The following is a 26,338-nucleotide window of genomic DNA, read 5'->3' on the forward strand; positions in this document are numbered from 1 at the left end:
TTGAATCTACTATTAATTAGTATTCTCTTAAGATTCCCAATCTTTTTTAAACATGTTTATTTAAATAAAAAGATAATATTAAGTGAATTTAATTAAGCTTTGTTAAGATCAAAAGTAAATAGATTTCCTGGAAGAGATAGGATTAACTAAGGTTTACGAAAATATATTGAGTTCTTAATTATATATATATATATATATATATATATATATATATATATATATATATATATATATTAAATATATATAATTACATATATATATATTCTTAAAAAAAAGCAAGTGTAATTAACAGAATACTTGAAATTAATACAACTCATCTATCTTTACTACGTAAATAATATTCGCCTTACACAAGAAAGGCTATAAAAAATATAATGCAATAAAAAATCATTATGGTTTATCTTTCATTGATACATTTGAAAAATATTACAAGATAGGTTAATTAAACGAATAGTAGACGCTGAGGGATTTCGGAAAGATTTTCGAACAGTTTACTCAAGAGACTATATTCAATGGTTCCGAAACTTTTCCGAGTCGCAGGCGCCCTTTTTCAATTAAAGTTTTTCCACGGCGCCCTACCCTAAGTAAAAGTAAGACAACTCGTAAGCAAAAGATAAAAATAAATAAAACTCATGCGTCTTCATTATTTCTTTACTTTATTAACATTAAATTAATATTTATAAATGTTTTGGTTCAATTAATTATGAAGCTTTTACAATATTTCGCGGCGTCTCTGTGAAAATGCCGCACAGTATTTCGCGACGCACAGTTTGGAAATCACTGGGCTATATATTAGTAGATCAGATATTCTTCATGGGAAATAACATTTTCTAGAAACGCGCCCAAAGTAAACCAAATAAGGAAGTTTATGTTCTATTTTCGACTTTAAAATTTATTTTTTTTTATTTTTCATCATAATCACCTAGAAATTCAATACATACAAACCAGTAATTACCCGATTTTTTAATATCCTCAAAAAAATGTGATTAGTACTACCTTGAAAAACGTTGACCTAATCGTTTGAAGTGAACCTTCGTTATTCAAGTTTAGGAAAAGGAAGTAGTAGCTAGGAGCCAAATCTGGCCGTATACCGTATGTGGAAGCATTTCAAAGCGTATATCGTGAAATTTTGCCACCAAGAAGTGTGTTCAGGCGCATTTTTGTGGTGAAAAAGCGCTTTCTTTCTGGCCAAATGTCGACATTCAAACTGAATAGTCCCCTTATATACGTCCAGAAGTGAAAGGCAATGCTATCCGGTGATGGTCCTGCAATTTTCCCAGAAAGTTTATGAGCACCACACCATGAGATACCATAAAAACCGTAGCTATGACTTTTCCTGCGGGTAGAACCATCTTTTAGTGTAATATATCATCTAATATATATATCGGGGATATCTCTAAAGTAAAGACCACTGGGAAATTTCTCTCCTTAAAGTTGGCGAAGTGTGTCGTTCATGGCCACTCTAGTAATGTGCACACTGCATTGTTGTCTGTAAGTTATCGCGATGTATTATCTTTGATTACGTGTGAGTTATTAAAATCTATTCATATAAAATGAATAGGAAAATCGATTTTGCCGCCGAATGTGAAATACGAAGCAATACGTTTTTTAAACCGTAAAAACGTTAAGCCGGCTGATATTCATAGGCAGATGGTTGATGTGAAAGGTGATAATGTAATGAATGAAAGAAATGTCCGAAAACGGTGTGAAAAGTTTCGAAATAACGAAATTAATTTGCACGATGAAGAACGTTCAGGGAGACCCTAGATAATCACCGAGAATTCGAAAATGTTGATTTCAAAAACCGTCTAATAATTTTCAATTATGAGTTAGGAAAGTTACTTCGAAATATTAGGATTAACTAGAGAGAAAACGGCATCCAAGTGAATGGCGTCATTCTCAATCACCAACCAGACCGACAAAGGTCAAACCACAGCCATTTAGACGCAAACTGATGGCCACACTCTTTTGGGATCAATTTGACATATTGCTGATTGATTTCACGCCATGCAGAACGACGACTATAAATGCAGAAGCCTACTGCAAAACTGTACGTAGATTACGGCGCGCCGTTCAAAATGGGCACCGTCGGCGTCGTCCTGCTGCACGATAATGCACATCCAGATTTGCGGGTCCAACACGTGATTTACTGAAAACGTTTGGATGGGAAATTTACGACCACCCACTTATGGTTCGGACTTAACTTTTCCTGATTACCATTTGTTTGGGAAATTGAAAGAATTTTTGAACGGTAAGCGATTCGCGGGTAACGATGAACTTAAAAATGATGTTAATCAGTGGCTAAATGGACCGGTGACAAAAGAATACGACGAGGGTTTATTGAAGCTGGTATATTGCTACGATAAATGACTTAATTCATGTGGCGATTATATAGAGAAGTAGTATTAGGTATGTATTTTAAGAGAAATAAAAATATTTATAAAGTTTTCAGAATAAATTTTTTTACAATGAAACGATCTTTACTTTAGAGATAACTCTCATATATATAGTTTCATCTAATATATATATATATATATATATATATATATATACAGAGTGATTCAGGAGGATAGGGCAATACTTTGACAACTCATTCTAGGGGCTAAAAATAAGAAAAAAGTTCATATAAACATAGGTCCGAAAACGCTTCGCTAGCGAGTTATACAGAATGAAAGATTTCGCCCGAGTTTCAGTTACTCCGGGTAAATTAAGGCTTTCTGAAATTCTGGGAAGGTCAATTAAGGGCCAAATTCAATTGTTTGTTATGGTGAGCTGGGAAATCGAATAAAATAGGTCCCAGAACTGTATCTCTCTTAGTTTCTAAGATATCCCGTGTAAAACGCCAAAAAATAGGTCAAAAAACACTTTTTTTTACGTTTGACGTACAATAACGTTGTTAAATTGGCAATAAATCGTAAACCATATGGTGAGTCACTATTGGCAACATTCCTGCTGCTGTCAATTTCAAAGTCCCTGTGCCTTTCTGTTTCCTCTCTTTCAGTTACCTCACTAATGAAATGAATTCTTAACAAATAAAAATCTCTAATACAATAAGTAATAAAACACTAAAAAAGTTAGACAGATGCTTTTATACAGATTTAAATACTAGAACTAGATACCAGTACACTTTGGTGGTTGGGGTTCAATTAACCTCGCATCTCAGGAATGATTGGCCTAAGTCTGTAGAAGAGTACACCTCATTTTTATGCTATACATATCATTCTCATCTCACTGGGCCATGAGGGTGTTACTTATTGTTCATTAGTTGAACAGATTGCAATGTACAAATTACGAAAACTGAATAGATGAAAACAGAACTGCTTTTGTTTTTTGCAAAACATTTCTTTAAAAATATTAGTAAAAATAGAAGTGTAATATCATCAATCGCAACACAAAATAATCTAATAGGTAATACAATTTGTTTTATCATCTAATGGCTGAAAGCCTCAAATTGAAGTACTTTCTGTACTAATAGTAGTAATTCTGTGAAAAGTGGACTTCACTCATTTTGTACAGAATTTGACTAATTTTGCTAAACAACAATGTAGAATTAAATGAAAACTGAGAAAATTAATTAAGAAAAATTAATTGTAGGTCAGAATTTATTATGGAAAGTTAAATCAATGCTAAATATCCCTCTTCAGTTTGGCTAAATCAGAAACATTGCTACCATGGAAACTGGAGATCACCAACTGATCCACTATCAAGGAGATACTTCCACTAGATCATCTAGTTATTTTTTTATATTTCGTTTCAAATTACTTTATCACAGTAATTAAAATGAAATGTTTATAAATTAGTACATACAAGCATTCATCAGGCCATGACAAAGTGAGCAAGAGGTAACAGGCTTCCCAAAAGTTAAATAAGCCCCTCCCCCCTTCGCTTCACTGGATCCATCACAGTACATATAAATTTATCCATTAACACAAATATGCTCATGCATAAATTCCATCTATAATTAAATACACACATATACTTATCATTCTATTACCTACAGAATTACAATTCAAAGGAAAATCCAGAGTAGAGGTAACTTTCAAAATTGTAGATAATGTATACTCCACCACACGTTGACAAGATGGAGCGCAATTTAATTATGGCTACATACTTAATTCAAATACTAAATTGAGGCAAAATACATAATACACACCTTACACCAGAAAAGAGAACATTTATCAGTTGCTTTACACTACTTTTCTCTCATATTTCTACAAGCTACATAGGTTTACCATATTTTTTTGGGTCAACCAAGGACATATTTTTGAAATTACTTAACAGTTTACTGAAATATTAAACTTTATTTATTCAGATGTATTTTTCAATAGACATGTCTTTTTTCAGAAATAGTTTGTTTATTTTAATTACACCATAAAATTCACAAAAAAGTTCTGAATTAATTTTAACATTTAGCAGATGTTTAACAGTAGATACTGAAAGTCTATCCCTTTCTGCAGACCAAATGTTCCCTGTAACTGAAAAAACTCTCTCAATTGTGGCAGATGTTCCAGGCAAAGAGATTACAAACTCAACCATTTTATAAATATTGCAACATGAAATATCATTTTTTTTTAACACATTAAATATTGCTTTCCACTTATCTTCAATAGTATCTGGTACTTTTTCATAACTTCAACACAACCTACCCTTTGTTTTTGAACTACCTGGTTCAACAATGTACGTTCATCAATATTTATGGAATCTTTTATAATTTTATTAACAAATTGTGTACTCTCTTCTAAATCAGACCAGGCAATTTCAGTTTGTAAATTTATCCACTGAAACTTAGTAACATTATCAAAACTGGTTCTCCACAACTCAAAGTATTGGGTACTGGAATTATAACAATTTTCTACACTTGAGAAGAATTTTTGTTCCTCAACATCATTATTTTCTTTTAGAGTGCATAGTAATTCTTTGCCAGAAGATGGTGTAAATTTGTGGGTTTTTCCTTCCTGAAGTTGACAAATTAATTCAGAATATATCTGAAATGCTTCTGTTGCTGTAATAGCTTCCCAACTTCAGAATTACATTATTAAATAACTGTAGAGTACCATATAAAAATTTCAAAACAATTCACTTTTTAGATTTAAAAAAAATTAAATAATAATTTTGGGCACAAGATAAGAAGTATAATTTTAGGCCATCAAAAATGGAAAGAATTCTTTCTATTGCAGGTAGCAAACTAAAGCACATTGTGCTTCTATAATACTTTTTTGTGATCTGTTTCCACAAATTTACAGAACTCTTTAAGTTTTGTTACTCTTACTGTATATATATATATATATATATATATATATAAATATTTATAACAATAACTTCTATGTCCAGGGGTAGAGAATCACATGATGGTTGTACTGAATTGTGTACAATGTGGGCTGAATAACAAGTCCTAAAATAGGTCTACCTAAATCACTTTGGACCTTTCTGAACACATTTTCATTAGCCTTTCTCTTCACACCACCAAAATTACCGTTAGTGTTATCAGCAGTATAATAAAATTTGAGCAGTTTCACCTGACACTTCATCAAAGTTTAAAAGTTTAACTTGAATTTACTCCTCAGACTGAAATCTTACAATAATCAGAAAAACTTTTACTTCACTTATGTTTGAGCTATCCATTGTTACTGTTACATAATTAATGTTTTCCACAGAAAGCAACATGTTATCAAATATAAATGGTGAAATAATATTAACATTTAGATGTACAGACTTTTGTTTTAAAACTGAGTTCGTGTCTAGCAGTGTGGTATGAAATTGTAGCTTCTTTAGCAGCACACTCCAGATCACTTTTATTGTTATTCCCAAAAAAATCTCCTATGTTTGCTGAAGCAGTAGCATTAATAGCATTCCGTAACAGCGTGTGGTCTTCAACATCACCCTCTCCTTTATGTGCAACAGAAAATTCTCCAGTACATAGTGTGCAATACATACGTTCATTGTTACTGTCATTATCCAATTTCAAAAATTTGTATTCCTGTTGCAGGTTAACATTAAACACACATTTCCTTTGCCCATTGCTAAACAATGTGACAAAAAACAAATAGAGATAAATGATCAAAAATGTGTAGTCAAATTACTTCACGCAGGAAAACAACACAAACACATTGCCCCTGTTGTGTTGCCAAATGACTAAGTAAAAGTTGTGGCAAGACCGGTAGCCATGCCTCTGTCAAAATCGACGTCAGCTGAGGTGCACAGCCGTAAGAGAATGTTTAAAAACACGATGTCGAACATATAGGTCTAAAATTTAAAAAAAATCGTTGCCATTCATAAAATTCTCAAACCCCAGACAGTACTAAAAAACCATTACTGTCCGAGCTAATCCCGAACATATGGTAGGCCTAAAGCTGCACCAGTCATAAATTTTTTTCTTTAAAAGTAATGATATTCACAAATACGGCCAGTCCCTGCAGTGAAACCACTGGATTCGTCTAGTGGTGAACTCATAATCACATATCAGCTGATTTCAAAGTTGAGAGTTCTAAGGCAGTTATTTTTATACGGATTTGAATACTAAAGCATGGATACCAGTGTTCTTCAGAGATTGGGTTTCAATTAACCATACATCTCAGGAATGGTTGATCTGAGACTATAGAAGACTACACTTCACTTACATTCTTACATATCACCCTCACAAGTACGAGGGTAAGTTAATTATTATCTGCAGTTTAGTTATATTTTTGTTTAAGTTGGTAGTACTGTAGTGTTGCGTAGATGACCCATGTGTAGTTTAATTGTTACGTTTGTGCAGGTTTGATGCTGCTAGGTTACTTCCATTATTGCTGCCCTGCCGTTAAACATGGCTGCTCCACTTTCTGTTTGCACCAAAGAAGAGCAACGTTCAGTGATCAATTTCTTATGGTCAGAAGGTGTATCAGGGGCCGAAATTCATCGAAGACTTTCGGTACAATACGGGAACAGTGTGTTGCTGCAATGGTATGTCTACGAATGGATTGAAAAATTAAAAAAATGGTTGTCTTAGACAGACGAGTAACTATTGCTGAAGAGGCAGATCGTCTGCAAATTAGTCACGGTTCTGCCCACGAAATCATCCACAACAGACTTGGGTTTCATAAAGTCTGTGCAAGATGGTCCCAAAACAACTCATACTATTGCATAAACAATGCGCTTGGACATCTGCCAAAAACATTAGGATCGCTATGGTAACGAATGGGACATCTTCTTAGACAGAATCATCACTGGTGACAAAACATGGATCCATCATTATGAGCCGGAGAGTAAACAGCAGAGTATGGAATGGAGACATCCAAATTTGCCCTGCAAAAAAAGTTCAAGACCCAGGAAAACTGATGCTTATGGTTTTTTGGGACTCACAAGGCCCACTACTGGAACATTATGAGGAAAGGAGCAAGACAAAAACAGTGAGATGCTTACTGAATTGCAAGCCTAGAATTTGAACCAGATGTCGAGGACTGCTGTCAAAAGGTGTGTTGTTGCACAATGGCTGTCCACATACTGCTGAAATGCTCCAGAAACTCAACTTTGAAGTACCAGCTCATCCTCCATATAGTCCTCATCTTGTCCCTTCTGACTACTACTTGTTTGGTCCACTCAAAGAGGCATTAAGGGACTGTTGATTTACCTCGGACGAAACAGTGAAAGAAGCGATGCATTCCTGGCTCAACCAAAAACCTTATTTTATGAGGGCATTAGGAAGTTTGTGCAAAAATGGACCAAGTGTGTTGAAATGCAAGCGGACTATGTTGAAAAATGATGTACATGTAAGTTTCCTATTTGTATTCCAATAAAATTTATAACTACATTGCAGATAATTGACTTACTGTCGTAATACCTTGCGGTGGTTCCGAAGGCTATATAGGAAAAGAAAAAGTTATAGCTGATACAAACACAACTACCAGGCTATATTAAGCAAGTTATGTCAGAATTCAATGAATAGTATTCGCTCGTTTCATTGAATATGCAGTAATTATAAAGTAACAAAAAATATTTGTAATATCTATGTCATGAGTGTGGTTCTTGAAGCTTCATTTCTAGTTTTTTGCCTATTTTTCACTTAGGTTTCTGTTATAATTCAAAATACTACACAAACCCACAGAAAATGAGTCTAAAAACAATTGTACTAAGGACTGACAAATTAGAACACTTCCATGTATACAATTAGGAGGATAAACAAATCTTTTCATTTAACTTTTTTCTCCACTTTCAGTTTTTTTAAAAATTCAGAATAATTAATGCTTTATAATTTTATCAATTATTATAATATAAAAGTACCATATTTTACATCACACATTTTGATAAAAAAAATGATATAACCAAATTTTGTCTCTGACTGTGCATACACATCCATGAAGCAAGTTTTTGTAATTAAATTATTTCTAAGGGCTTGCGGCCCCCTCATTCTCTGGATTTTTACTTCCGGCATTATGCAAAAAGTAATGTTTATTTGGGAATCCTACATGAACTTCAAACTGTTATTTGTGATTTCACCTAGAACATTCCACATGAACTACTTCCAAGTCTTCGAGAACAGGAAGAAATGTATGTCTGGATATGGGGACCATTTCCAACAAGGCAATGCAAGTGTTACGTATTTTTAAATTAGTGCATTACAAGTACTTTTTGAGCACACTGTACTATTCTTATGGACACCTAATGTTTACAGCACCATTTCTCAATCTTTATTTTACGTACCATTAAAGTGAATTACAAATCAGTAGTGTAACACACAATTATTAAATATGTAACATCATTAGGATAGTGATAAAGAGTTACATCTCAAAATGATAAAGCAACAAAAAATTACAAATTTTTTTAAAATATGTTTATTTTATAAAAAAATCATATATTAAGTTTTTTAATAATTTTTTATAAAAAAAATTATTTACTTATTTTACAAAGATAAATTACATTACTGATTACATATTCACAAAAGACTAAAAATTCAACGAGAAGAATGATGCTGCTTGCTTGAAGCAAGTGACGAGACATCTTATTCAATTGAACTTAATTTTAAGAGCAAATTTAGGTTAAAGTGCAGTTTATTAGGAAATTTATATTTTATTGCCACAACAGCAGAAAATTCAGTTCCATAAAAATTTGGATAATGGAATTAAAAATAACAATGTTTTTCTAGACAGCAATGGATAATCACTTTTAACCTTTACCCAAAATTCACGCAACAATAATTTAATAAATTCAATGTTCAAACCTTCATGACAAGGTAGTTCTATCAGATTCTATTTCATGTTAGTAAGGGTTCCAGGAATGATATCCACTATGAAAGGGTTTCGTATCCTTAGCAAGATCTTCTTTAAAATATTCAATAAACGCAGTCACAAAATTTTCCAAATTTTGAACAGACTCGTTTTACATTTGAAACACTACTATTCATAATTTGACATTTAAAAAAAAATACCTTTTACTTTGTCCTCTAATGAAAATAAATTTGTTTCAGTTTGCTAAACTCACTGAAAATATTTGATAAGTAGGTTAATCCTGAAATCTATCCACATAAGAGGTCTCCATAACTCTCACAAAATTGATTGCTACTTGACTAAAGTACTGATAACACGACATATACTTTGACCTTGCACAGGTCACCTGCTGTCTGACATTTAGATCTTGTGTTTTCCTGATCCTAAATATATCTACTACAGAACATTAAAATAACACTGAAAGTCAATAAACTAATTGCGCAGAATTACCAAATATTCAAGCATTAGTTGTACTACTAAAGCTTCTTTGTAGATGCAGTAATGAATGAGGGTATAAATTTCTGCAACAGATTTTATTAAGGTCATTTTTCCTGTCCTGTCATAGTTCAACCACCATCAGAACCAAATAAAAGTCAATACACTGCTTCTAATCGTCCATTTTCTACAAGGAAGTTATCCTGCCTTTTTGAATATTTCATCAGCAGTTTGTTCATCACAAAATAATCCTCTCAAATTGTAGTTGGAAATATATACTGCATGCAAATCATAAGTTCAGCAAATACTCAACTTATGTGAGAGCACATTTCATCTGTGCTCTCATCGTATTGTACGAAAAAAAAACAAAATCACAGTTTTTCACTTTATTTCTCTTAACATGTAATGCTTTCAATTCTGCAGTGCATGGTATCATATCTAGCCATTTACCTGACCATTTACCCAATGTACAAGTCACTATTTTTTTTGTAGCAGCCCTTATCAATTTTTCCTCACTTTGCTATTAAGTTCACTAAAAAAAAAAAAATGCCTTGGAATGGCTTTTTCAGTCCTGCTTGTCAAATATGACATTACATAATGCTTTGGTTTGAAAGAGTTTCAACCAAGAATACACATCAAGGTTGTAGTTCATTGTTTACTAAGCGACAGTCCAATATTTATGTATTCAGGATCATAATTTCTTACAAATATTTTTATTTTGGTAAGAAAAACATCTTGACCTGCTGCAAGGTCTGATGTAGAGCACAATGATGTTGGGTTTTAACCAACGATATTTGTTTGCCATTGCCCTGTTTAACATGTTAGCTGCCACAATATATAAGAAATCATCACCCGTAGGCTGTGAAAAAACTACTAAAACGGTTATATAAGTACTATATATTATGCCAATATTGAAAAAATACAAACCAAATCTGGAAAAACAAAAAAAAAGAAATGCAAGATCCTTACGGCATAAAAATGTTAACTGCATTACCAAAATGCCTTGAGGATTACCTGTGATCTTCACTTAAAAACTATGTTATTAATTTTTATTAGTCTTTACTTAATGATGCTTTTTGTAATTTTATTACTTCACTGTCCATGACTGGCAGTATAACACTGTAAATACATAAATTTCTTACGCAACTCGCACTTTGTTGACACACGTTTTATAACTTTTTGTGCTACAACAAGGAACACGTATGTCCTTTCTTGGCCGCCTCTGCATAACCAGTACACTTTCGCCTTATTTTTTGTCTCTTTCTGCAACAGTAATAAGCATATGCTTTTAATTAGCTTGTTGCTGTTTGGTTGAAGAGGATTTCCATCTCTGGCCGCACCCAATATTTGAAACACCACTTCTTGGAAATAAAATAATTTGAATTTTTTTGGAGTAAAGTGGTTGCAGATGACCCGTGCATTTACAACAGAGCAATTTAACAGTACTTCAAAAGCTACCTTGTAGTACATGGTACTGTTTTTCCAAGAGGGGCAAAATAACTAATCATCTGATTTGAGAGATCAATACCTTGCTTAGCTTTTTTATAAACAACATAGCTAAGGGATTTTGTACATCTTCATTTCTATTATGTCATCCCATTTCAGACTTCTGTAGGTCATGCTTAGTTGAAAGGAAAGGTACGTCATCTTTCGTCCTTCCACTTTGCTACTACAACCCCATTAGATTTCTGTTTGCCAACTATTTTACTCTTTTTAATTTTGCTTCAATTACATCTTTTGGTAAATGTTTTTGATTCCAATGTAGTGTGTCTAATAAATGTGTATGTTTTTGCAACAACAACTTGGCCAACTGTACTGATGTGTACTAGTTATCAACTAAATTCCTTCATAAAGGGAAGGAATTTTTCTGCTGATTTTACGGATGATGGATAAAATATTATGAACGAAAATACATAAACTCTCAAATAAGAACAAGCACAACAAGCGCGAATGGCAGATTGCTGTACGAAAGGGCGAGAGCCCGCCGCTTAGTCGTCGTGGGCCCTGAGGTGCCCACGTACGTGCCCCCTGTCCTGTTTGAACTAGGACAGGCAGGGGGCGGCCGAGGTCCCCCACCTATACCCCGAAGGTCAGTTAACTGGAAAAGGTTCTACGAGACCCTCCAACGGGAGTACAGGCCGGTGAATCCTGAGCTCCTGAACACCCCGGAGGAAATCGACGACACTGTCGGGCGCGTCACTTCGTCAATGACCGAGGCCCTAGCAGGCAGTTCATCGGCCAAAACTCGAGCAGTTGTTCCAAACGACCTCCCTCCTCATATCTCCGACACCATAGCGGAGAAACGACGACTGAGGAGGAGATATCGAATCACCCTGTCCCCCGCTGATAAACGGGCCTTTTATAATCAAACGGACAGGGTGAAACAACTGCTGACAAGCCATCGAGAGGATTCATGGAACGAATACCTCGCCTCGATCTCTGACGACATCTCCTCGGTGTTCAGGTTGAGCAGGAGACTGCGAGAAGGGAAGAAGCCTCGCCATCCAGTTGTGGAGAAGCGAGGTTTTCTTGCATATTCGGAGGCGGAGAGGGCCGAGGTTTTCGCCGACACCTTGGAGGAGCAATTTACTCCAAACCCACCTCCCGCCCTGAACGACGAGCAAACAACCGAGGTGGAGTCCTTTCTTGTAGATTATTTCTCACAGGTGGAGGACGCCCCTCTAGAGATTGACCAAGTCACTGAAGCGGAAGTTTCCGCAGCCATTAAGGCCACAAGCCCCGACAAGGCCTCCGGTGTCGACGGGATCAGCGCCCGTGCATTCCGGAACATACCGGCCTCCGTAATTACTACTATTTCGGTAATATTCACGTCCATTTTGTACGTTGGATATTTCCCGAATTGTTGGAAAACGGCCAAAGTCGTATGTTTACCCAAACCGGGGAAAATTTTACTTTTCCCACGGAATTATAGGCCAATCTCGCTGTTACGGGTATTGTCTAAGTTGTTCGAGAGAATTTTCCTCGAAAAACTGAGGCGATACATGGAGGGAGAAGTGCGGCCGGAGCAATTTGGGTTCAGGGAGGGTCACTCAACGACCCTCCAACTGGTAAAAATAATAGATGACCTGGTCGGAGGCCTGAACAGGAAAGCGGTGACTGCAGCCGTTTTTCTGGATGTGGCCAAGGCCTTTGACAAAGTTTGGCATAGCGGGCTGCTATATAAACTAGCGACCTCGGCGATTCCATACCGCTATGTCAGACTGACGCGGTCCTATTTGCTAGACCGACGTTTTGTCGTGCGCGTAGGGGAAACAATTTCTCCACCAGAGAAATAGCCGCTGGGGTTCCCCAAGGAGCAGTGCTTTCTCCTTTCCTGTACACTTTGTACGTGAACGATATGCCGCTGTCGGAAGGGGTTAAAACGGCCCTTTATGCAGACGACACAGCATATTTCTATGAATCCGCAAATGTGGATTACGCGGTCCGGAGGCTCCCTGGACAACTGGACTTAGTGGAACCGTGGCTCGATATGTGGAGAATCAGGGTCAACGGTGAAAATCGGTGGCCGTGATGTTCACTTACAAGACACGCAAACCGGCCAGGCAGCTGGAAATCTCAGGGGAGAAAATCCCTTTTGAGAAAACGGTTAAGTATCTGGGGGTGGTCTTGGACAGGCGGCTTATCTTCGGCGAACATGTAAATTATGCGACCCGGAGGGCTAAGGCCGCCAGAGCCTCGCTATACCCAGTGCTGAACAGTGCCAGCCCGTACCCACTGGCAACTAAGTTACTTATTTTTCGGCTGTACGTACTGCCGATTCTGACATATGCTTACCCGGCATGGGGGGCAGTGTTGAGTTCCTCGTTTTAAAAGAAGATCGAGTCCGTCCAAAACATTGCGTTGCGGACGATATTTGGAGCTCCGTGGTTCGTCAGGAACGCCACTCACCGATCCGATGCGAGATTGCAATCTGTGTCCGAGGTGGGGGTGGCGCAGGCGCGCAGACTGTTCGGGAGAGCGGCTGTGTCCGAACACAGTCATCTTCGGGACATCTGCCTAGAGGATCCAGGATCCGGCCTCGCGCCGTACTGGATGATGCGGTGCGGGAGCCGAGAATGGACAAACCAGGCTTAGGGGGCTCCATATCGCATGAGCCACAAACGGAAAAACGCGTCAGAAACGTTTCCGGGGTCGCGAGTGAATGGTTTTCGAGTGTAAACTGTACAAGTCAGCGAGTTATACGGTCTCAGGACAACAAAATGCGGTAAGTTGTGGTTCCTTTTTTTTCAGACGCAACTTCCGCTCCGCATACGTGGAACTACTCTGCCACAACAATATTGAGGCTAAGAGGAAAAACGCGGTTTTTTTTCGTGCGTGTGTTTTGTTTCTCTAGTTTCAGAAACGGGAGAGACGTGGGTGTGGAACGACTCGTCGTGCCGTCTTGGTCTCTGACTAAGCGCTCACCGAAATAGAGAGGGAAACTACCTTCCTTTAATCCTGTCATCCCAAAATAAAAAATTCAATTTTTTATTTTTTATTTTTTTTTGTGTGTGTGTTCTGTTTCTTTTGTTGCAGATACAGCCACCACAATAAACAAATGATTTCTTCACTGCGGCCACGCGGTCCCCCCAACCCTTTCCCGGACACACGTGTGTCTGGAGATTAATATTATGTAGAGTAAAGAACCTCTGTTTGCTTCTGAAAAGGCGATCGCCGAGGTATCACCAAATTTGTAAGTTCTCTATTCCCTTTCCTTTCAAGAAAGAAGAATGAGGGAACGAGCCCAGCAACCATCAGCCCAGCAGTCACCTGCCCAGCAGCCACTGACAGCATGGAAGAAAGAAGAAACCTGCACTTTCCCCCTTTCAGCCCTTCGGGGCCACGGGAATACTAAGGTTAATGGTATGTAACTTCGGTTACTGCCAATTCTCGGAAAGTGCAGGCCAAAGAAGAATGAAGAGGTCATCGGAAGAAGAAGAGGAAGAAAAAGATGAAGAAGAAGGAAGACCCTCTACTCGTCCCGACATCACGGACAGGAGTCCGTAACAGAGCCCTGCAGAGATGCGTCCTGGAAGGCAACCATAACAGAAGTGGATGAAGAGCTTCTACACAACCCTTCCTTTAAAACTTACATTATTAACATTGTATTCCTTTACAACTTACAAATTAACTTAAATCAGCAATTGCGACTCCTCCACAGAAGGGGGCGCATTGCTCCCTCCATATAGTTAGTGCCCCGTTGTGGCGTATTCCTGCTAGCCTATGAGGCGTTAGCACCGAGTGGACGGTCTGAAGGGGAATTACGTCGGGAGGACAGGTTTCATAAGCCTAGCCTTCCGCAGTCGGCCCATAAAATGGGTTTGATAACGCTGGTTTAACAACGGATTGGAATGCAATTAAATCCATCCTTAAAAATACTAAATATTAAATAAGACAAAACTTGAAAAATTAGACCCGTCACTTAAAATAAACCGTCATTTAAAAACACGCCCGATTGAATCATACAGCAGCAAGGGACTCTGTCCAGGTTCTGCGATCCGTAGGGAGAATCTATAAACTCCCGCCAACTTTGCATTCCGCAAAAATAGAATAGTCACTCCCTGCGATACCCATCGGGTTGGTCTAGTGGTGAATGCGTATTCCCAAGTCAGCTGATTTAATTAAGTTTGATTAAGTTTAATAATAATTAATTTTTGTCGGGTAAATAATTATTTTTATTATACAATTTTAATAGGTATATAAAAAATTCAAAGCTTTTATAAAGAGATGATTCAATTTAAATCGAAAGGAGTTATTTTTAGTTGCCTTTAACAGAAATATATGACTTTTAATTAACTTTTTAAAAAAAGAAAGTTTGCCGTATAAAAATGTAACGTTTAACACAACTGTTATAATTATTAAAATTTAAGAAGACTGTTGCTGAATTTTTCACTTTCCCGTTATGACTACATCTCAATTTTCTCTATAAATACTCAATACTCAATTATATTAATTTCATACACTTCAAAAATCCGGAAAACACTTTTTTGGGGGTTTTACTTTAATTTTTATAAAACTTAAAAGAATAAAAAATGGGAAATTTAATTAGTTGAACCCCATGAACTCTAAATGTAGTTATTAATCTTTATTTATTTGACATGCTACGACACTGCTTATATATATAGTACAATTACGAACAAAAATTCACATCTTATGAAAATTAAATAAAATTCATCAACTTTTAATGATATTAAAGAATAAAAAAAAGCTCAATTAAAATAAATTAGATATAAATGCTGTACAAAATTAATTAAATGTAAATACTCTTCGGTTTAATGTTTTTTAGTAGTTTTTATTCTTTTCACCATTTTTTTAAACGGATTCTTTGTTACAATTACACAATCTATGTTTAACATTACAGTATTTTGTACTGACTAGACAGAGGTCAACCACTTTAATACCATTAACTGCATCTCTACTGATCCCGCATTAAATCGCTAATACATGTACTTTTATTGTATATCGTAAAAATAATTTATAAGATAATTTTTTCTCGTTTTAAAGCGTTCTGTCGTGAACAATTTTATTTTATTGTTATCCAAATTATTTGCCGTTTATATTTACGCTTATAATAAATTTAATCTGTATAAATAAGTAGATCATGCAGGTCTGGTCGATGATTACATGTCAAAAATGTTTAATTCAACCGTTCCTTCTCTGTATAAAGATTACAAGTAAATCAGCTCTTCTTTTTTAACAGAAACAAACGATTAAATTTCTCACATAATTAAACTAATAGTAACTCAAAACGATTTCTTTCACTATATCCGAATTAGAACCGCAGACTCCACTATTCATTTGTTAACCATTTAATAGATAAGAATGTAGTATATTACTTTTATGTGTTCGAGAATCTATTCCAAAATCTATTTTTATTCAAGAGGCACACAGATAAATATTTTGAAAAATGGCATATAATGCTAAATTTCATTGTCGTAAACGTTTATTCTTAAAATTTTATTAATCATTAATATCTATATTAATCATGTACAGCTCTATAAAAACGAAAGAAGTACACAAATCGTCATAAAGGGATAAACGCCGTGATTGAAATAAACATAAAGACATTGAGGCAATGGCCCTTTTTTGATTTTGTATGAAACTCACGAATAATAAACTTTAATTATATAACTATTGGACCTGGCAATGCTTTGCTATTACTACGTTTGAATACAGGGTTATCATAAAAGAATGGTGCGGTTTTGAACATGGTTTAAATTAAAACAGAATTACTTACAAAGTAAGTAAGTTTTTTTTTTCAAATTTGTCGTCTCAAACATCTTTTTACATAATTAATAAATTTCAATATGTGCGCCCTTAGTCGCTCAAAATTAATTCTTAACTGGTCTGGAGCACTTAGATTTTTTCCATCAGCATATGGTATGACTGTCTCCTTAAGACATATGCGTTTTGACACTTCCTAAATAAATAATTTATTTAGACATCTATTTTTTTTTACTTACTTCTAAGGCAGATAAAATTTAAATTTAAATTTTGGAAATTGCACAAGAGATCTATTCTGAAACGTGAGGGGTAACTAATACAATACATATATTAGAATAATTTTTTTTAAATCCCTTTCTTGATGTTTCATGACAATATTTTTCAAATACTATGGTTGTGCTAAAACATAAATATAGGAATCTTCTTTTATCACTTGAAAATAATTTCCTTTAGTGTGTTTCTAACATAGATCCACATATAGAGAAACTTTTAAATGAAAAACAATCACAACTATCTCAATTTATTTTCTTTACATGTGCTCTTAAGATAAGTAAAATGTTTATAATGATTATTTTCTCATGAAATGATTTCATTATCGGTTATTGTTTGCGTTTAAATTTGTAGGCTTAATTTCACCGCCGCCCTTTCATATCGCCGTGATTCCTGTGGTGATCTTGACTCTCAGGTTGAGAATTAATAGGTTAGGGTATGGTCTTAGGTGCTTTGAAAAAGTAGTTACTGCAGGCAGAGTGTTTTGTGGAATTATGAACTAACCTAGACCTGTAGAAAAATTTAATAAATATGATGATATATTAGGCCCAGCAGTAAACCGTGTTACTGAAGATGCAATGTTAGAAGCAGTAATAGAAAACAGTATGAATGTGACATAGAAAACAGATTTATGATGGGACATAGCAGAAGTGAGGCCACCAATCAATGAATGACGTTTCTGCCACCCACGTTGATTGTGGCAAAGTTATTGATTAATGTTTTTTGTCCAAGTATTGTTTATGCATTAAGGTACATCATGAAGAAAATTGTAAAGCTAACTAAAATGAAAGTAGTGGTGGCATGGAGGTGGCTGATGTGTCGGATTTTTAGACTTTCAGTACAAAAACATGATGTGCACTAACTCAATTATTTAGGTGGTGAGAGGTAGCAACTCATATAAATCAGTACTTGATAATAAAAATTACAGTGATGTAACTCTCAAAATGCTGGAGTGCTGCACCACATCCAGAAGAGTATGGGGGCTAGATTACAAAGGGAAAAAAATAAAAATATAAAGGACATTTACCGAGGGATAATTTACCTATAGGAGGAAGAATAGATTGACTGATGCTGAAATTGACAAGTTGCAAAAATTTATACATTTTTGCAATAGTACACGTCAAAAAATTAGGATACTAACTAATGGGATATGCTGGAGTTTTATCTTTTTTAGGATTGGAATAATATATGCTTTCTTCCACTTCTACAGATAAGTTCCGTCCCATCATATCTGATAATCTGATTTTGTATGGTGAATCTATTCGATCGTGTTCAGATTAACAGCATAATATGGAAATAAAATTTGTACGCCCACAGATGACCTGCACTATCTTCCAAATGTCTGCTGTAGTAGTATTTCTATTAGTGTACATCAAGTATTGTTGTCAGGATTTGTAAGTTTTATAAATCTGAGAGTTAAATAAAACATTGGTTAAAGCAAACATCATTATCAGTAACTTCAGTTGTTTCAAGCAGTGAAGCTCATCCAATCTTCTTATCATACAGTTGCCTTTGGAGATGGAATACACTTTCATTGAAACTTGTCACTTCCATGGAAATTTCTAAAACCTTGAAAGTATATTTCAGTGCCATTGATGCAGTTATAAATGTTAATTTTAACAGGACATCAATCTGTATCTGGCATTTAAATAAGTTCAAAACCATTATTTAATACAACAAAGTCAGATTTTAAAAGGAACCTTTCCAATATCCCCAAAAAAGGTTGTGAACATTAAAGCCACCCATCAGTAGTATGTGTGGGCAAGCTAGTTAATTAATCGCATTATGTCATCATTCTAATCTAAATTCAACAGATATGCTGCAGATAGTAATCTGTAGCATTTAATCATATGCTAATGTTTAAAATCTACAGTAATCGGATTAACAATGCTCCTGATGTATTAAGTAAATGTTTGTCTTCTTTGTAAAGACTTACATGGAATAGGCAGCACTCTATATCTCGGAATGGATGTTTGTGAATAGGTGGCTTATAGAAATACTTAAATTCTTTCAAACAACCACTATCTTGTCCTGTTGAGGGAACAAACTGAATGAGACTAGACTGCATTATTTCATTTCAATACAGCTACGAGTTACACATATTTTGATTTATTTATCTAACTACTTGATTCGATATAACAAATCAAAATTTAACCATCATATTCGGTTAGTAAATCTCAATGAGGGTTGGATATAAGATATTGTAAAAATTTATGTATTTTGAATTTATTTAGTTTTTTAATTTTAAAGTAAATAATCAAATCAGTATATCCATATAGCCTTTCTAATTGTAAAATAACACTTTATTAAGTTACCAGATTTTTCCTTAGAAATTCTGTAGACCTTACATACTACACAACACCTCTCTAAAACTATGCTTTCCTAGTGTAGTGTCTTAATTATGGGTTTTTTAATAAGAATTTCTTATTTTGTTGAAAGCCACTTTCATTTTTTGTGTTTTGGTTTTTACTTATTATTTCACCTAAATGTTTAAATTTTTGGACCTGTTTGATTCTTATTCTGACATTTTCATGGTTTGGATTCTACATTTATTATTGGAATCCAATATATGAAATTTGCAGCTTGATTTTGTTTGCACATTTTCTAATGTTTGAATTCTCTAATGTCTATTGCCAAAGTTACCAAATCATCAGCAGATGCTAAAACATTTACATTTAAACATTTAGATGTTGTGCCCCATTTTTATTAAGTATTTGTATTATCCTATTCTATTTCTCAGTAAATTTTTCCAGAGTGCAGTTGAACAATATTAGTGAAGAGACCATCACCTTGTCTCACTATAGTTTTTGTTTCAAAGGGTTTGGAAATTCTTCCCAAAAATTAAAATTTTGAGTATGTTTATTTTATTATGTTTAGAGTTTTATTGTTAACACTTAGGAAGTTTTATCGCCTTTAGGAAAGTTTGCAAAAATAAACTATTAATTCCAGATTTGTAATTTTTTTATACTTTTATAATTATATAATTGTTTTTTTTAATCAATACCAATTGTTTGTGATTTTTATGTTATCATTATTTTCAAACCATCTGTGGTGGAAATATGTGAATCTTTTCTAAGCTCAGCTCTCTCAAACCAGCTGATATTTTAAAATTAATTCAACTTGAATAAAAAGTGGTTTTACTTTTTTTAAAAAAAAGGTAACGAAAAGTTTAAGTTTTTCTAATTTTTACAATCTGATGTAAACAATCATTTTTGTAAATGGTGATGTCATTTTTAAGAATTTTTTTAGACTTATTTTTTAAAGCAAATACATTCTGGTTAAGTATATTGAAATTAGTATTTCAATTATAATAAATAAACATAAATTAATTTTGAATTATTCAGACTAATTTAAGTAAGAGTTTTGGTAAAACATATACTGCTCTTTTCCTATTGAAAAAACTCAATATTTAAAAAAAAAATGTTTAACTCTTACGATCAGGAGCAATGTAAACATCAATTTTAGCTTTGTACCATATTGGGTGCCTATAGATGTGGATTGAGAACATGCCAATCGGCAGATTATTATTGTTTATAAAGTACATACTTAGTCGTAAATTCTAATTTTATTGAAAATTATTAAGATTAAAATATAATTAACATCATAATTTTCCTTCAGGCTTTAACATTGTTCTATTGTTTTTTAATTATAGTAAATCTTTATTTTTATATTTTCCAGACAGAAGTGATGCACCAACAGAGATTAAAATAACATGCCCAGGTATATAAAGAATTTATGTAATTAGTAAATGATCATAAAAAAGAATCAACATCTGAAATAACGTTAAAGGTAAGAACTCTTATTATTTATTTAATAACATTTCAGAATAAAAATCAATTCCATATTTATGATAGAAGGTAGATTTTAGCATCAAAAATTATATAATTTTGTGTTAGCAACGATGAAAACCAGAAAAAGATTTTTCCTACTTAAGGCACGGTTTCATAGATTGCATTGTGTGTGTGTGTGTGTGTGTGTGTCTGTCTGTCTGTCTGTCTGTGTGTGTGTGTGTGTCTCTCTCTCTCTCTCTGTGTGTGTGTGTGTGTGTGCAAAAAAATTGTTAAGTTATCAGTGGAATGAATATACCACTGATACACTTTAAACACATATTAGTCCAATTTATTTGTTATATATATATTTTTTCAATTTTGCTTATCCTTGAGATTTTGTTGAATTAATTTTGCTTTTGTAATTGCTAATTTTTTACTTGATTTAATGATGACATACTGATAATGGTTTTAATATTTATACTAATTTTAGAAATTTTGTGATTTTAGAAATAATCATCAGGATAAAGCATTGCCAATATTTCCCGTTTCATTATAATTTTCACCATCATTTTATTAGTTTTAGGAAGGGTAAAATTTGCCAGTTGCGTGAGACCACCAATCTCAGTTGCGTGAGACTGTGAATTTTTGTGGGGTCCATTTGTATTTAAATTTAATTTTGGGTTGTAGTGATCACAACAAGGCCCTCCTGAGAATAATTCAAGGTATTTTTTCTCCCTTGGGAAAGTCAGCTTTTTTTTAATTTACAGATAAGACCAGTCATTATTACTGATGTGGAATTATTTTTTATTGGCGTATTAATAAACATACTATATTTTATATTATTAATAAATATAATATCTATGCAATAAATTAATATTTAACTTATTGCATCAAAATTGTCTTAACTTCAGCTGCTTTACTCTACTACTGTGGCTGAAGATACCAGAGAAAAGTTTTGTTTGTGAATATTTTAGGTGCAACACTTCATTGAAACCTCTCCTCCCACTTTATTTCTACCTGTTGAGTGTAGGTATACCCTTGACATTTGAAGGTATTATCGTTTCACTAGTCATAAATTTTAAGTAAGAATTTTGGAAAAATGTTTGCTGCTCTTTTCCTATTGAAAAAACTCAATATTTTTAAAAAATTTTTGTAATCATTACAATCAGTGACAATGTAAATATCAATTTTAGCTTTGTATCATATTTGGTGCCTATTAATAGTGGATTGAGAACATACCAATCGGCAGATTATTGTTTACAAAATATATACTTTAGTCATAAATTCTAATTTTATTGAAAATTGCCAAGATTAAAATACAATTAACATCATAATTTTCAGTTAGGCTTTAACATTGTTCTATTGTTTTTTTAATTATAGTAAGTTTTTATTTGTATATTTTTCAGACAGAAGTGATGCACCAACAGACATTAAAATAAAATGTCCAGGTACATAAAAAATGTAATTAATTAGTTAATTTTCATAAAAATCAATATCTGGAAAAAAGTTAAAGGTAAGAACAGTTATTATTTATTAATTCCATATGTGAAATTCCCTAAGTTTTTTAAAATTTCACAGAGAATTAATAGATTTTCTCAATAAAATTATTTGATTACTTTTGGTTCACTGAGAGTTGAGATGAGAAAGTTTGGCACAAAGTCATATTGTTTAGTTTATGTTTGAAAGTCCCTTAAAGTTTAAAGAAAGTCTATAAAAAGCAGAATATTATTCTTAAAACTGCTACAGTGGTAGTCATACATCTCTTTACTACCAAATGTATGTTTATTTGAACAGTTAGTTGTTTGAAGTAAATTTATTCGTGGCATTAATTTAATTATCAAATAAAATATAACATACTGCTTACTAAAAATTCAAACATTTATACAACAGTTATCAAAATGGGTTACAAATATTGTTAAATTAATTAGGTACACCTCATGTAATATGTAGTTGACCAATATAGTCTACACACAAATTCCTGATCAAATTGTCCATTATTATATCAAATTGGTTTTAGGAAAGACTTGCTATAAAATTACATTTAATATTTGAAGACAAAATTTGAATTTCGGACCTAAAATGCGGCGAGAGCACACAAAATAAATTTTATACTATCAAATAATATGTAATATACTGATACTGCTTGCTTAAAAATTTTTACAAATTATATTGCCAATGTCGATCGACGATTTAACCATAATTGTAATCTCAAATACACAACAAATATTAGGGTAGATTATTTAGTACATTAACATAACACTGACAAATAATTTACATTTAATATTTTATGGCAAAATTTAATTTGACTTAAAAAGCGATGAGGGCACATAAAATAATTTTACAGTTTCAAATAATATATATTACACTGCTTGTTAAGTCAAACATTTTTACAAATTTTATTGGCAATGTCTATCAACGATTTAACAATTATTGTAATATCTAACACACAACAAATGTTAGTTTAGATTTGGTACATTAACATAACACTGACAAAATATTAATATTTGATGACAAAATTTGATTTGTGTTTTGCAAAAAGCTGTGAGAACACAATAAATTTACATTATCAATTAATATATTGTCCCCACCATGCTAAAGTAACAAATGTGAAAAACTTAACTTTTCAGGAGAGTTAAACAACAGCTTCAATGTTAAATTTTGAATAGGAATGCATATTCATAAAAGTGACAAGTTTTAAACTAGACTTCCTAAAAGAGATTGGATAATTTAACATGCAGGACGTTCAGATTAGTCATAAACTGACAAATCTAAAAAATGCAATTTTTCACATTCGTTACTTTAGCATGGTGGTGACAATATAATAAACTTCTTGCTTAAACATTCTTACAAATTATATTGCCAATGGTTATCAATGATTTAACCATTAGTGTAATCTCAAATACACAACAAATGTTTGTTTAGTACATTAACATAACAATAAATGTCACCACCACCACCACCATTACTAATCAGTTGTTTTTTAGAACTGATCAGATCTAAGATCACCGTTGAACACTTGGATCCTAGATATGAACTTTTTTCTCATTTTGGTTCCCTGAATCGTACCTTTTTTTATATTTTTTCAGACCCTTTTTAAATACTCAGGGGCATCCGGTAATTGCCTAGAAGACGCTGCCTCGGTCGGTCCTGAGTGATGTGGTTGTAGATAACCCACCCTGTGCTTGCAGCTAAAAACGCTGTACTGTAGGTCGGGGTCCCTCTTGGTTCATTGAGACATCATGACCACCACTTCTGGTCGCCACGACACTTCTCCCCAGGAACGCTACTTTTCCCGTCCTTATATCCTAATCAGGGTCCGGGTATGCACCCCACGCATACCCCCTCTGAATCACGCGCCCACCTCGCATACCTTGAGGGTCCTCAATGCTTAATCGGAGCCCCCAATCCAACCACTCTTGCGTGTTAGTGACTAAAACGGCCTCAGCATTGAGGCTACCTCTCTTGTCCCTACACATGTCCACGATTCGATCCCTGGTCTTTTTTTTTTTGAAATATACTTATTTTCTATGCAATAACCCCGTGACATACTCCCAGTATTTTTAGGTGTCACCTTACTGGAATGCTAACTCGTCATTATGGACCTAACATCCTATAAGATAAGAATAGAACATATAAAAAATGAACAAAAAAGTAACAGGGCTTACAACTAGACATATTTTTTAATAAAGATCCCTGAGCAACAAATGCTCACATATCAAAGAATCAGAACGACTTACGTCATTGACATACTAAATGAAAAACAGACAGAAAGACTAAGTTCCTTATAAATAGTTTATATACTAAAACGTTAATTAATTTGGAGGTAAATAAAACACGGCCCGTGTACAACACCTTAATATACATTTAAACAAAAATAAAATAAAATACACATATACAAAAATCATCATTTACATCATGTACAAGAAAATCAAAAATCTATCGCCACTTAATTGCGAACCCAAAAAGGACTCTTGGGTAATCTATTGTTCATAGAAAGACCGATCTCGAGTGGAGGACACGACAACGAAAAATATATACAAGGATATATAAACTAATTATAAAATATATAAACAGCCTTTCTATCTATTAGATCCAGGCAGAAAAAAGGAGAACCGTGTATGAAAACTAAGGTAAGGTAACTACGCATAGATACAAAGAAAAATTGATTGATAAGGAAACGCATATGAAAAAATAGACACAATTACAGCACTTTAGTTCGTTTAAAAAGAAAAGAACAAAAATATCCGTGGTTTGGCCCAGCACGAAGTTCCCACGATGGGTTTAATTAACTGTACAAAACAAGTCATAACCACAACGGCTACTTGACATATCTTAAAAACACAATTATATCTCAAACTAACATAAAATAAACATTAAAAAAGAAATGGTAGTAACTGTAACAATGATTGCGTCACCGGAACCCGTGAGCCTCACCGCCAATATTGTCTGCTTGTTCTTTCAGTCGGCCCCATTCCATCATCTCTTCCAGCTTTGTCTTTAGGATGCACGTGACCAGTCTGGACACCTCTTCCCATGGTTTTTGTTTCTTAAGCATATGGCCTACCGTGTTCTCTGGCATCAGCCAATCCAGTCCTTGTAGGCGGCTACTCGCCCACTTTTCACAACGGTAAATCTTGTGCTCTGGGTTGTCCAGCTATCCAAAGTAAACACAATATGGAGAGTTCGCCGCTTGAACTTGAAAAGATAGGTCCCATACTTCCCGTGCTAGGAATGAAACTGAGTCAGTAAGTGGGAAACCTCTCCATGCTTCCTCTGAATCCAGGGGGCCAGATGGAGGATCAACCGTCGAGTCCAAGCGCCTTTTCGCGAGGCATCCCAAAGGCCCTGCCATTCGTGCCGCTGTCTTCCACCTTGCTGCACCTCGAGATCGGAGGGATGCCCGCAATCACTTGCACCGCATCCCCCGATATGCAGTCGTCACCTTAATCGCTGCTCTCGTTGCAGCGAGGCCAGCCTGTCCACATTTCGTTACAGATCTTGTGCGTCCACCCAGACCGGAACTGCATACGTAAGTGTTGACCGCGCAGCTGACATAATTAGTCTTGTTTTGCTGGCCGTCGGGCCTGCCCGCACTGCCATCAGTCGACTTAATGTGGCAATAACTGCTTCACATTTATTTTTAATCTCCCGGAGATGGGTGGTGAAGAGCCCTGATCTATCTACCCAGAAACCTAGATACCTTGCACTCCACCACCCTAACCCCGTCAACCTCGATTGCCATAGTTTGAAGTCCACGCGTCCCACAACAGCTACCGTCTTCCTTGGAGCAAGTTTCATTCCTTTCCTCCGTAACCAGACACTGATTCATGTTATTGCAATATTGGCGGTGTTTTCCACCTGTCTTTCCGTGCGGCTAGCAAGTAGTAGTGCCAGGTCGTT

The 26,338-nt window shown here is 34.5% G+C and overlaps 1 long non-coding RNA gene across 5 annotated transcripts in view; it reads left to right on the forward strand.

Annotated features, from left to right (window-relative positions):
* Positions 1 to 26,338, forward strand: part of LOC142319637 (uncharacterized) — a 270,901-nt gene that overhangs the window by 162,912 nt on the left and 81,651 nt on the right. For all 5 annotated transcript variants that reach the window (XR_012755237.1, XR_012755235.1, XR_012755239.1 and 2 more), the window contains 2 exons: positions 20,847 to 20,957; positions 22,345 to 22,451. This is a non-coding gene — a long non-coding RNA (uncharacterized LOC142319637). The remainder of the gene's footprint in view (positions 1 to 20,846; positions 20,958 to 22,344; positions 22,452 to 26,338) is intronic.

This window comes from Lycorma delicatula, chromosome 2 (assembly GCF_047948215.1).
Source record: "Lycorma delicatula isolate Av1 chromosome 2, ASM4794821v1, whole genome shotgun sequence".
Classification (NCBI taxonomy): Eukaryota; Metazoa; Arthropoda; class Insecta; order Hemiptera; family Fulgoridae; genus Lycorma; species Lycorma delicatula.